This window comes from Macaca fascicularis, chromosome 5 (genome assembly GCF_037993035.2).
Source record: "Macaca fascicularis isolate 582-1 chromosome 5, T2T-MFA8v1.1".
In the NCBI taxonomy this organism is placed as follows: domain Eukaryota; kingdom Metazoa; phylum Chordata; class Mammalia; order Primates; family Cercopithecidae; genus Macaca; species Macaca fascicularis.
In genome coordinates this window covers 178,559,119-178,570,043 of record NC_088379.1, presented here as the reverse complement: position 1 = coordinate 178,570,043, position 10,925 = coordinate 178,559,119, and the positions used below count along the sequence as shown (strand labels likewise).

At 37.1% G+C, this 10,925-nt stretch overlaps 1 long non-coding RNA gene across 1 annotated transcript in view; it reads right to left on the bottom strand.

Moving 5' to 3' along the window:
• Nucleotides 1–3,268: 3,268 nt before the first annotated feature.
• Nucleotides 3,269–10,925, bottom strand: part of LOC102133174 (uncharacterized) — a 189,783-nt gene continuing 182,126 nt past the window's right edge. Inside the window, exon 5 of the long non-coding RNA XR_012435231.1 lies at nt 3,269–10,027. This is a non-coding gene — a long non-coding RNA (uncharacterized lncRNA). The remainder of the gene's footprint in view (nt 10,028–10,925) is intronic.

Below are 10,925 nucleotides of genomic sequence, written 5' to 3'. Positions count from 1 at the left end.
TTCTAATTTACTATGGTTGTTGTTAATATCTTGCTGTGCCTCATTTATAAATTAAACTTTATCATAGTATGTATAGGAAAAAACATAGAATATATAGTATTTGGTACTATCCAGGGAGGCTTCAGGCATCGCTTGGGAGTCTTGAAGTATTCCCTGTAAATAAGGTGGGACTACCATACATAAAATGAGAGGCAGGTGATCAGAATTCAAACATTATAAGAATCTTGTATATTTTTAAACAAGATACAAGTAGCAATTAACATTAGGCTTTTATAAGCCAAACATTCACATCAAACATGTAAGGTGTAACCACTGAAATAATAAAAATAAAGTACATCAGCTTCAACCTGGTAAACAGGGCAAAGTAAAATAAAGAAATGTGAGTAAACTAATTGAATAAAAGTAAAGGAAAAAATAAAGCAAATACAAAAGGTAAAGAATCAAACAAATATTTTAGCAGTTATAATAAGTAATCAGACTATATACTAGTTAAAAGATTTTTTTTTTTTTTTTTTTTTTTTGAGACGGAGTCTCCCTCTGTCGCCCAGGCTGGAGTGCAGTGGACGGATCTCAGCTCACTGCAAGCTCCGCCTCCCGGGTTCACGCCATTCTCCGGCCTCAGCCTCCCAAGTAGCTGGGACTACAGGCGCCCGCCACCTCGCCCGGCTAGTTTTTTGTATTTAATAGAGACGGGGTTTCACCGTGTTTGCCAGGATGGTCTCGATCTCCTGACCTCGTGATCCGCCCGTCTCGGCCTCCCAAAGTGCTGGGATTACAGGCTTGAGCCACAAAAATATCTAGCCAATGTGATGTTCAGAAGAGACATACCATAAAGAAACAAAATAGCTGAAACTAAAGAAATGAAAAAGATAAATCAAAAGAACTCTAACAAAAATAGTGATGCCCCTGTCCAAAAACATAAACTTTAATAAAAATATATATTGCTAAAGGAAAAGGTAAACTCTGCTGTGATGGTTGATAATGAGTGTCAACTTGATTGGATTCAAGGATGCAAAGTATTGTTGCTAGGGGTGTCCGTGAGGGTGCTGCCAAAGGAGATCAACATTTGAGTCAGTCGACTGCGAGAGGCAGACCCTCAATCTGGGTGGGCACCATGTAATCAGCTACCAGCACAGCTAGAATAAAGCAGGCAGAAGAAAGTGGAATGAGGTGACTTGCTGAGTCTTCTGGCCTTTATCTTTCTTCTCTGCTGGATGCTTCCTGCCTTCAAACATCAGATTCCAAGCTCTTCAGCTTTTGGACTCTTAGACCAACACCCGTGATTTGTCAGGCAGGGGCTCTGGGCCTTCACCGCATACTGAAGGCGGCACTGTTGGCTTCCCTACTTTTAAGGTTTTGGAACTCAGACTGGTTTCCTCGCTCCTCAGCTTGCAGAGGGTCTATTGTGGGACTTCACCTTGTGATTGTGTGAGTCAATACTCCTTAATAAACATCCTTTCATATATTCATCCATCCTATTAGTCCTGTCCTTTAAGAGAACCCTCACTAATACATCTGCTAATGTTTTTAAAAGGAAATATTGGCAAGGCGCGGTGGCTCACGCCTGTAATCCCAACATTTTGGGAGGCCGAGGCAAGTGGATCACGAGGTCAGGAGATCAAGACCATCCTGGCTAACACGGTGAAACCCTATCTCTACTAAAAAAATACAAAAGAAAATTAGCCAGACATGGTGGCGGGCGCCTGTAGTCCCAGCTACTTGGGAGGCTGAGGCAGGAGAATCCCGGGAGGCAGAGTTTGCAGTGAGCTGAGATCCGGCCACTGCACTCCGGCCTGGGCAACAGAGTGAGACTCCGTCTCAAAAAAAAAAAAAAAGGAAAAAAAAAAAAAGGAAATATTTACCATGGTATTATAAAAGTTACTGTATGCAGGTAATAACATAGCCTCGAAGTGTATAAACAAAAAATGATAGAATTATATAGAGATATGCACAAATTCATATGGCTAGAGATTTCAATGCAACTTTTCCATGAATATCTTCATAAGGTGAAAAAAGTAATAAGGACAAAAATATTTTAACACAATTAGCAAGACCGATTGATACAATATAGATAAGCCAGGCACAGTGGCTCATGCCTGTAATCCCAGCACTTCTGGAGGCTGGGGTGGGAGGATTACTTGAGCCCCGAAGTTCAAGACCAAGCTGGGCAACATAGAGAGATTCGGTGTCTATTAAAATTTTAAAACAAAAAGTGAATAAATTGGTTCGGCACGGTGGCAGCTACTCGGGAGGCTTAGGTGAAAGGATCACTTGAGCACAGGAGGTCAATGCTGCAGTGAGCTATGATTCCACCACTGCACTCCAGCCTGGGTGACAGAGCAAGACCTTGTCTCTAATAGTAATAATAATAATACTCATAAATAGATCTCTCCACATAAGAAATTTAGATGCAAACCTTTTTTCAAAATCTGTGGATGTTATCGGTTGAATTTGTGTCCCCTCCAAAATTCATATGCTGAAGTCCTAACCTCCAGTACCTTACCATGTGACTGTATTTGGAGACAGAGTCTTTAAAGAGGTAATTGTGGTTAAATTAGATCATTAGGGTGGACCCTAGTCTAATATGACTGGTATCTTTATAGGAAGAGGAGATCAAGACACAGACAAGATGAGGTTCAGACCATGTGAAGACAGAGAAGACTGTAATCCACATGGCAAGGAGATAAGACTCAGAATAACTAACCTGACTAACAACTTTATATCAGACTTCCGGCATCCATTATTATTGAAAAACAGATTTCAGTTGTTTAAGCCACCAGCCTGTGGCATTTTGTGTCATGGCATTTCTAGCAAAATACAGTGAATAATTTACAACAATTAACCAGGTATTAGGCTAAAATGCAAATTTTCAAATAGAAATAAATACTAATAATAGATTTTTTTCTGACCAAAATAGAATTTATAACAATTTTGTAATACAGTGAGAAAGAAAAAAATATGTTTAAAAGTAAAAAATTTAAATTTAAAACATTATTAAAAGACATGCACTGAGATTTTTGTGGTTCAGAAAATACATCACTTTGAACATTAGAATATATTAAAATATAATAATAATGAAATCATTATAAATCACACTTTGTGGTAAGCAGCTAAAGCATTACTTAGAGAAAGATGCATATAAGTTTAGTGTTCAAGTCAATAAGGTGAAGAAACAATGAAGTAATAATATGAACAGAAATTCATGATACAGAAGACAAAGCAGCCAACACATGCTTCACCGGTGAGTTCTTATATTTGTGAAGAAAATTGCCTTTCAAGTTTTGAAATAAAATAAGAGAAAGAAAAGAACAGGGATCGGGAAGAGAAGAAAACAGGGAAATAGTAAGGTCTCACACTCTTTCTAGAATGTTCTATCACACATCCATATACATCTGTTAATGTCTGCCTTAAGAAATCAAAGTTAGGGCCAGGCATGGTGGCTCACATCTGTAATCCCAGCACTTTGGGAGGCCAAGGGGGGTGGATCATCTGAGGTCAGGAGTTCAAGACCAGCCTGGCCAACATGGTGAAGCCCTGTCTCTACTAAAAAAAGTACAAAATTATCTGGGCATGGTGGCATATGCCTGTAATCCCAGCTACTTGGGAGACTGAGGCAGGAGAATCGCTTGAACCCAGGAGGCGGAGGTTACAGTGAGGTGAGATGGCGCCACTGCACTCCAGCCTGGGCGACAGAGTGAGAGTCTGTCAAAAAGAAAGAAAGAGAGAAAGAGAGAAAGAGAGAGAGAGAGAAAGAAAAGGAAGGAGAGAGAAAGCAGGCTAAGTTAGTAATATCTCTTCTGTTAAGTTTCTCTGAACTTTTCAAATAGTTACCCACTCTCTATGCCACCATTTTATCTTATAAATACTTTAAATATCCTGTCCAGAAAACTGTATTATAATGATTTGTTTTCATGGCTGTCATATCTCCCAAGGTGGCACTCATAGAAAATAATGCCTTATTTCCCAGTGTTTAAAGAAGTGTTTGACTTTCAACACATGGTTGAAGATAAACAAATCAATTAATTAATAAATATTGAAGACTTTGAGGAAATTTACAATGTAGCCAAATACATACCCCAATACTTTTTTTCTTCATGTTAAAACTCCAAATTCCTTCAAACATTATTCATAAGACACAATTGATAGAGGCTTCAGTATTCTAGTTTCCCTCCTTTGACGACTCTTCTGCTGTATATTACTGATTTTAAAACTATCTCCAAAATATTGTGGCTTAAAACAGCAATAATTTTTTTTTTTTTTTTGATAGTCTCTTTCATGGTTCCTGTTAGAAATTCAGAAAAGGGTCCTCTGGGTAATTCTGGCACAAGGTCTGTTTTATTAGGTTGCTGTCAGATGGTGGATAGAGCTGGAGAAGCTAGGAACCGAACAGGCACCCTCTTTTTCTTTTCCTTTTTCTATTTCTCTCTTTCTACCCCCACCTTCCATATGAAATCATGTTGTCTCCATAGGGACCAGCAGCATAGCAGCCCAGGACACTGAAAATGCTCACAGACTTGGTAAGGACTCCAACATGAATTTTCCAGGAAAGTTGTTTTTTCTTTTCTGATCTACCCTCAGAAGACAGGAATTGTCACCTCCAACATAATATATTGGTTATAAGGGAGTCAATAATTTGCCTGAATTCAGGGGAAGGAAAATTAGACTCTGTATCTTAGGAAGATTGTCACAATGTTCTAGAAGAACACATGAGGCAGGAGATACTGTTGCAGTCAGCTTTGGAATATACAGTCTGACACAGTCTGTTTTCCAACCACAAAAAAATCACATCCTTCTCACATACAAAATTCACTCAACCCCACCCGAAACCCACAAATTCTCAGCCCACTATACTCAAGCTTGTAGGAGACCTTGTCATCTAATCAGATTGTACACTCGAGGCTGTTCAGGTGAAGTTCCTCAGGTACAGCAAGTTGCATATTATTATTCTCAATCTAAAGACCAGTGAACTACAAAGACAAGTCATCTGCCCTCTACACACTCAGCATACAATGGTGAGATGGGTATAGGATAACGATTAATAGACAGGCCCATTCTAAAAGTGGGAGAGAATGTACTGAGCATGAGACAATTCTGCAATCCAACTGGACACATCTTGCCAGTTCCTTGACAGGGGCTCAGTTCTAATCTCTGGGAATTGTTCTCCATGGTTCCTGGCTCTTCCTTGTGAATTATTCTTTCTTTTTTATACAAAGGGGCCTGATTTGTGCCTGAGATTTCTTCTTCCTGTCCTTCATAGTTGGAGTCCAGATGCCTCCTTTAGGTCAAACTTCTGGTGTTTCCCTTAGAAAAATTACTTTTAAATATTTGTTGGATTTTTAAAAATAAATCATATTGGGTGTCACTCTATTACATATAAGCACAATCTTTTTGAGCTAAGACTTTATGACTCTTAGAAGCTGTATTATTTGTGGAAGTCATGGTATTTGAAAGGCATTCCCTTGGGATCCTTAGAGGTACTTTTGTCTGTCTGTAAGGTTTTATAAAGTACCACTTTAGATCTTTTAAAGATCTTAACAAAAACTCCAAATTTTACCTATTCTTTGTTCTGAGGCCCTTTCTGTGAGAACATTTTGCTGGGGAAAAAAAGACTGTTCTTCACCCTTTACATTGTATGCCATCTAAATTCTACTCGAAAGCTGAACAGTATGCCCTTTAGTTCATCTCACGCTTCTCCACAGGCACTCTCAACACTGCCTGGAAATCTTAGCTATCATTGAGATCATTAGGTTGATTTCCTCTTTTCCATGTTACTGCAAAGAGCAATTCTGCTAAACTTCCCACCCAATAAGAGGACTCTTACTTCCCCCAGCTTCCAATAGCATTTCCTTCATTTTCTTCCATGCCCTTATTGACAGCTCCTAAGGGCATTAGGATTCTAACACTTTTCTGGAGGCCTTTCCAATTTTTCGTAAAATGCTCTTCGAGATCAAGCTCCTATCTTCCACCCAGTACCAAAACCAATGCAACATGTTTTAGATTTTTGTTACAGCAGCACCTCACATTCAGGTGTCAAATTTTGTCCCAGAATATTAGTCTGTTCTCACACTGCTGATAAAGAGATACCTGAGACTGGGCAATTTACAAAAGAAAGAGGTTTAATGAACTTACCGTTCCACATGGCTGGAGAGGCCTCACAATTATGGTTGAAGGCAAGGTGTAGCTGGCCACGTCTTACCTGGATGGCAGCAGGCAAAAAGAGAGAGCTTGGGTAGGGAAACTGCTGTTTTTAAAACCATCAGATCTCATGAGACTTATTCACTGTCATAAGAACTGCACAGGAAAGACCTGCCCCTGTGATTCAATTACTTCCCACCGGGTCCCTCCCACATGTGGGAATTCAAAATGAGATTTGTGTCCCTACAACCAAACCATATCATTCCACCCTTGGCCCCTCCCAAATCTCATGTCCTCACGTTTCAAAACCAATCACGCCTGCACAATCGTCCCCAAAAGTCTTAACTCATTTCAGCATTAACTTGAAAGTCAAGAGTTTAAAGTCTCATCCTCCAGAGTCAAGCCATTGTAAAATTAGGACACAATTAATAAAAATAATGCTCCCAAGTATTATTTTATGACATGGGCTCATATCAGTTTAAATCAATTTTACCCTTTCAGTTTTACAGGCTACAAAATTTGGATTCATCCTTGACTCCTCTTTTTCTTTCTGATTCCACACCTTATCTGTTATCCCAAATCTGATATTCCTTCAAAACAGAGTGGGTCTGACCACTTTTTACCATTTCCTCTGCTACCACCGTAATCCAAGCCATTTTGATCCCTCCTGGATTATAGCACTGGCCTCCTAGCTGGTCTCCCTGCTTCTGTTCTTTCTCCCTTTTCTCTAAACAGTAGTCAGGAACTGGTACAGTTACAGTGATCAGTAACTGTTAAAACCTAAAACCACTCATGTCCTTCCACTGCCACAATATCCAGTGTCTCCCCATCTCAAGCAAAGTTAGAGCTGAAGAACTTGGAAGACCCTCCCTGTGTCCCCTATCACTCCTTTGATATTATATCAAAAAACCTGCCAGATGCAATCCAGTACTTTGAGGACTTTCCAGAGAAAACCCCACTCTACCCCAAATACATAATTTGCTATGTGTGAGGCCATATTACTCTGTGAGTAGGTACCTGAAATAGCAGTGGGAAGATATTTACTCAATTCCTTATTTTTCATATCAACAAAGAGGACAGTGGCAGAGAACAATCCAGAATTATTTATTTTTATATTGAAAGTTGTACACATGGTTTTGTATTTACATATGAACAAATGCCTGGAGGTCTGTCTGAAAAGTAGCAATATTCAAAACTGAATATTGCATCCATACCACGAAGACTTTAGTCAGAAGGTAGAACATTAAATAGCATTTCTGTACTTGCTAGGATAAGATTACATCACTTCTCAACTGATGCAAAGTATGAAACTAAGAGTGAAACTTTAAAAATATCAATTATATATCTTTATCATATGTGTGCCCTATGCATGGAAACATTGTTTAGGTTTTAGCAATTTCTCATCTTCTAGCTCTACTACCAAATTAAACACTGCACATAAAATTAACAATAAGCAAAAAGATACATTTTTAGTGATTATAGTTATTATTATAATTATGCAAGATGTAATAAAGCATAACAGATATTTATGTTATCCTGCATTTAAAGTTATACTGAAATAAAGATGATCAGGAACCAACTGATATGTCACCAGGGTAATCTGTGACATCTGATTTCCACCACATTGCTTTCTCAATGAAGTCGTTATTCTAAGCTTTGTAGCTTACACAGAGAGAGAAATAATAAGTCTCTATCGAGACAGCAGTTTGGCTAATTATTTTGCCTAATGATTTCTTAGATCTCACATCATATGAGAAATGGTTGATATTAATTTCAATATGTTCTCCAAAGGCCAGGCAAGTTTCATAATGTTTTGAGTTTTGCTACTAATAGGTGCACTAAAAATGCATAGTAAAGACTTATTTAGTGGACAGAACAACAGTTACCAAGAAGGTCTTTAGCCTGGGATCCCAGATATTTTTAATTCGATGTCAGCATGGAGCCCCCATTTGATATCTTAAAGCCACTCTGAGGCCCATTGAACACTGGAAAATTTTCCCAGTGGATCAGCCCGTTTGCAGAACCAGGTGTTTCTGTAATTGTGATGCTGTGAAAAACATTCACAGTGCTCTAAGGTCCTTTAAACTCTCCTTCCACCTGTGCTTTTTGGTTGAGTTCAGTGGCTGCTTATGCTTTTCAGGGATCTACTTGTTTATGTAGGTGCATTTCTTTGTTTCTAAATTTATTTTGCTACATTTTAAAGAGGAAAATTTATAGGAAAAGATTTAACAAGCTGGTGTTGGGAGTCACTCACATTTCAACCAGGTGCACTCCTAATGTGCAGGTGTAAACCAATGAACAGGTAAGGAAAGCATGATGTGAGCAGCAGGTTCTGAAGGATTAATTGTGTATGTCCATAATGAATGTATCCCAAGGTGCATTTTAAACATCTGTTATAAATTGAGGCATTTTCCTCCTTTCTCCCCACTAACTCTTTCCAGTTTCCCTGTCACTTACATATATACAGTAAGCATAGCCTATATTTGTATATCATGGGAATAAATGTCTCTTTTTATTACTATAAAATTTAATTTCATAGGAATTTAATTTGGGGGTAAAAAAACATTTTTACTATTCTAAATAACTGATTATATATTTGCAAATAGTTCATTTCTCTTAAAGAATACTACATTAGGACACATTTTCATTTCTTAATCTTCATTTTTTTCTAACATTAGATTGTAATATAATACCTTCATCCAGGTCTGTACCTTAAAATTTTTTCCAAATGGGACAATTTTTCATCTGTATTACTCACTTTTCTTATTCTGAAAGAAATTGAAAATTTTCATTATTAAAATTCAATTTCTAATCAAAATAACATTTTCTTGTGATTGATTCCAAATAACATATTTTGTTTTCTGCATTGCATACTTAAGAGCATGTTAGCTACTTACTTTTTCATATAATTTGTAATAAAGTAGTATTTTGATTATTTTTAATACTGTATAGTCATGCTGATAGGACGTTTTAGGTGTCTATATTTAATTATCTTTTTATTCTTATAATGCAATGTTCCAGTTTTGTTTTAGCTTTTTTGAAATGCCACTTTCAAAACTAAGTTTAAATTGTATAATTAGAAAACAGGATTGGAAAAAGTAAAAATTAAATTGGGTTGGGTGAAATTAAATATAGTACTAAGTCTAAATAGCAACCTTCTCATACTTTAAATAAAATAAACAGTTTGTGTTAAATTATTACTTTTAAGAAAAAGATTGCATTTTTGTTATATCTTTTTGAAGAATTTTAACATTTATGTCTACATCAATTCAGTGTTTGTCATTAAAGAGAAAAAGGAAACATTTTAATCACACCAAGATTTTCAGACATTACAGTATTTAGTACCAACCATTCATTCAGTAAATGTATTTATATCCTAGCATATGCTACACAAGATCAGACATTTAAATGTCCACAGAATCGGTTTCTTTCCATAGAAATATTTTGAACTTGATATTATGGATGATTGGAATGTTATTGGCTTATGGGAAATATGAAGCAATCAGTATTTGTTCTTTTGAGTGGAGGAGGCTGTGGTGGTTTGCCCTGCTTTGGCTTAAACAACAGAATTTTATTGTCTCATAGTTGGGGAAGCCGAAAATCCAAGATCAAGTTGTGAGCAGGGCTAGTAATTCCTGAGGCTCCGTTCCTTGGTTAGCATATGGCCATCTTCTCTCTGTGGCCTCTTCTATGTACAAAGGCCCCTGGTTTCCCTTTTTCTTCTTATAAGGACACCAGTCCTACCAAATTAGAGCCCCACACTTAAGACTTCATTTAACCTTAATTACCTCTTTAAAAGTCCTGTCTTTAAATACTATCACATTGAGGGTTAGGTCTTCAACATATGAATTTGGAGATGGGGAGACACAATTCAGTCCACAGAGCAAGTTAACTGAAAAGAAAACAAGATTGGTATTAATATTTAGGGGGGATGCACTCCACCAGCTTCATGCTAATGGGTAAATCATGTAATTACTCTAAGCATCTCTTTTCTCATTTATAAAATGGTAACTATAATTGGTTTATATCAAATTATTTGTAAAAACTTGTGGTTGTTATATTTGGCCCAACCTTTCTATTGTTTATTGCAATGTTTCTATTGAGGGGAAGTAATAGAAAATGAGGATCATTTCTCAGTTAATTAAAGTGAAATAAAGGATGCCATTAAAACTTCAGAGCTTAAATCAGAGGGTTCAGATTTTGGCAGCCCGTGGGCCAGAAATAGCTTGCAAATTGGTTGCTGGTCTGCACAGTGTTTAAAATTTTAAATTAGTTGCCAACCTTTAAAAGTCAATTGAATTCACATAAAAATCTGGATTTCCAACTTAGCTTCTTTCTAAGCATGGTAGTAATAGACTGTCCCTGGGTTTACATTCCAAGGTTGCCACCAGGGATATAGTTTTTCTAGTAAGCCACAATCCCTGTTGTGTCTGTGCACCAGCAACAGCAATTTATTATCACATTTGTGCTGTTGTTGACGGAAATATAATGTGACTTATACTGGAGCTAGGTTGTTGCCTCTTGATCAACCAATTACCTTAAACTATAGGTTGTTGAATAAAGAAGTAATAAAAAAAAAGTCTTTGTAATTTACTTACTGGAAGGGATGAAATGAATAAAAGAAGTCATATGGGAAGTTATAAAAAGAGACAGAACAAAAATAAAAAATCCACTCAATAATAATACATGTAAATAGGAAATCGTTGTTCATACTTATGGATATTTTGATCCTCATCATAAAAATAAACTGCACAAGCTACAGGAGCACACTCACTACAAACATCCATACA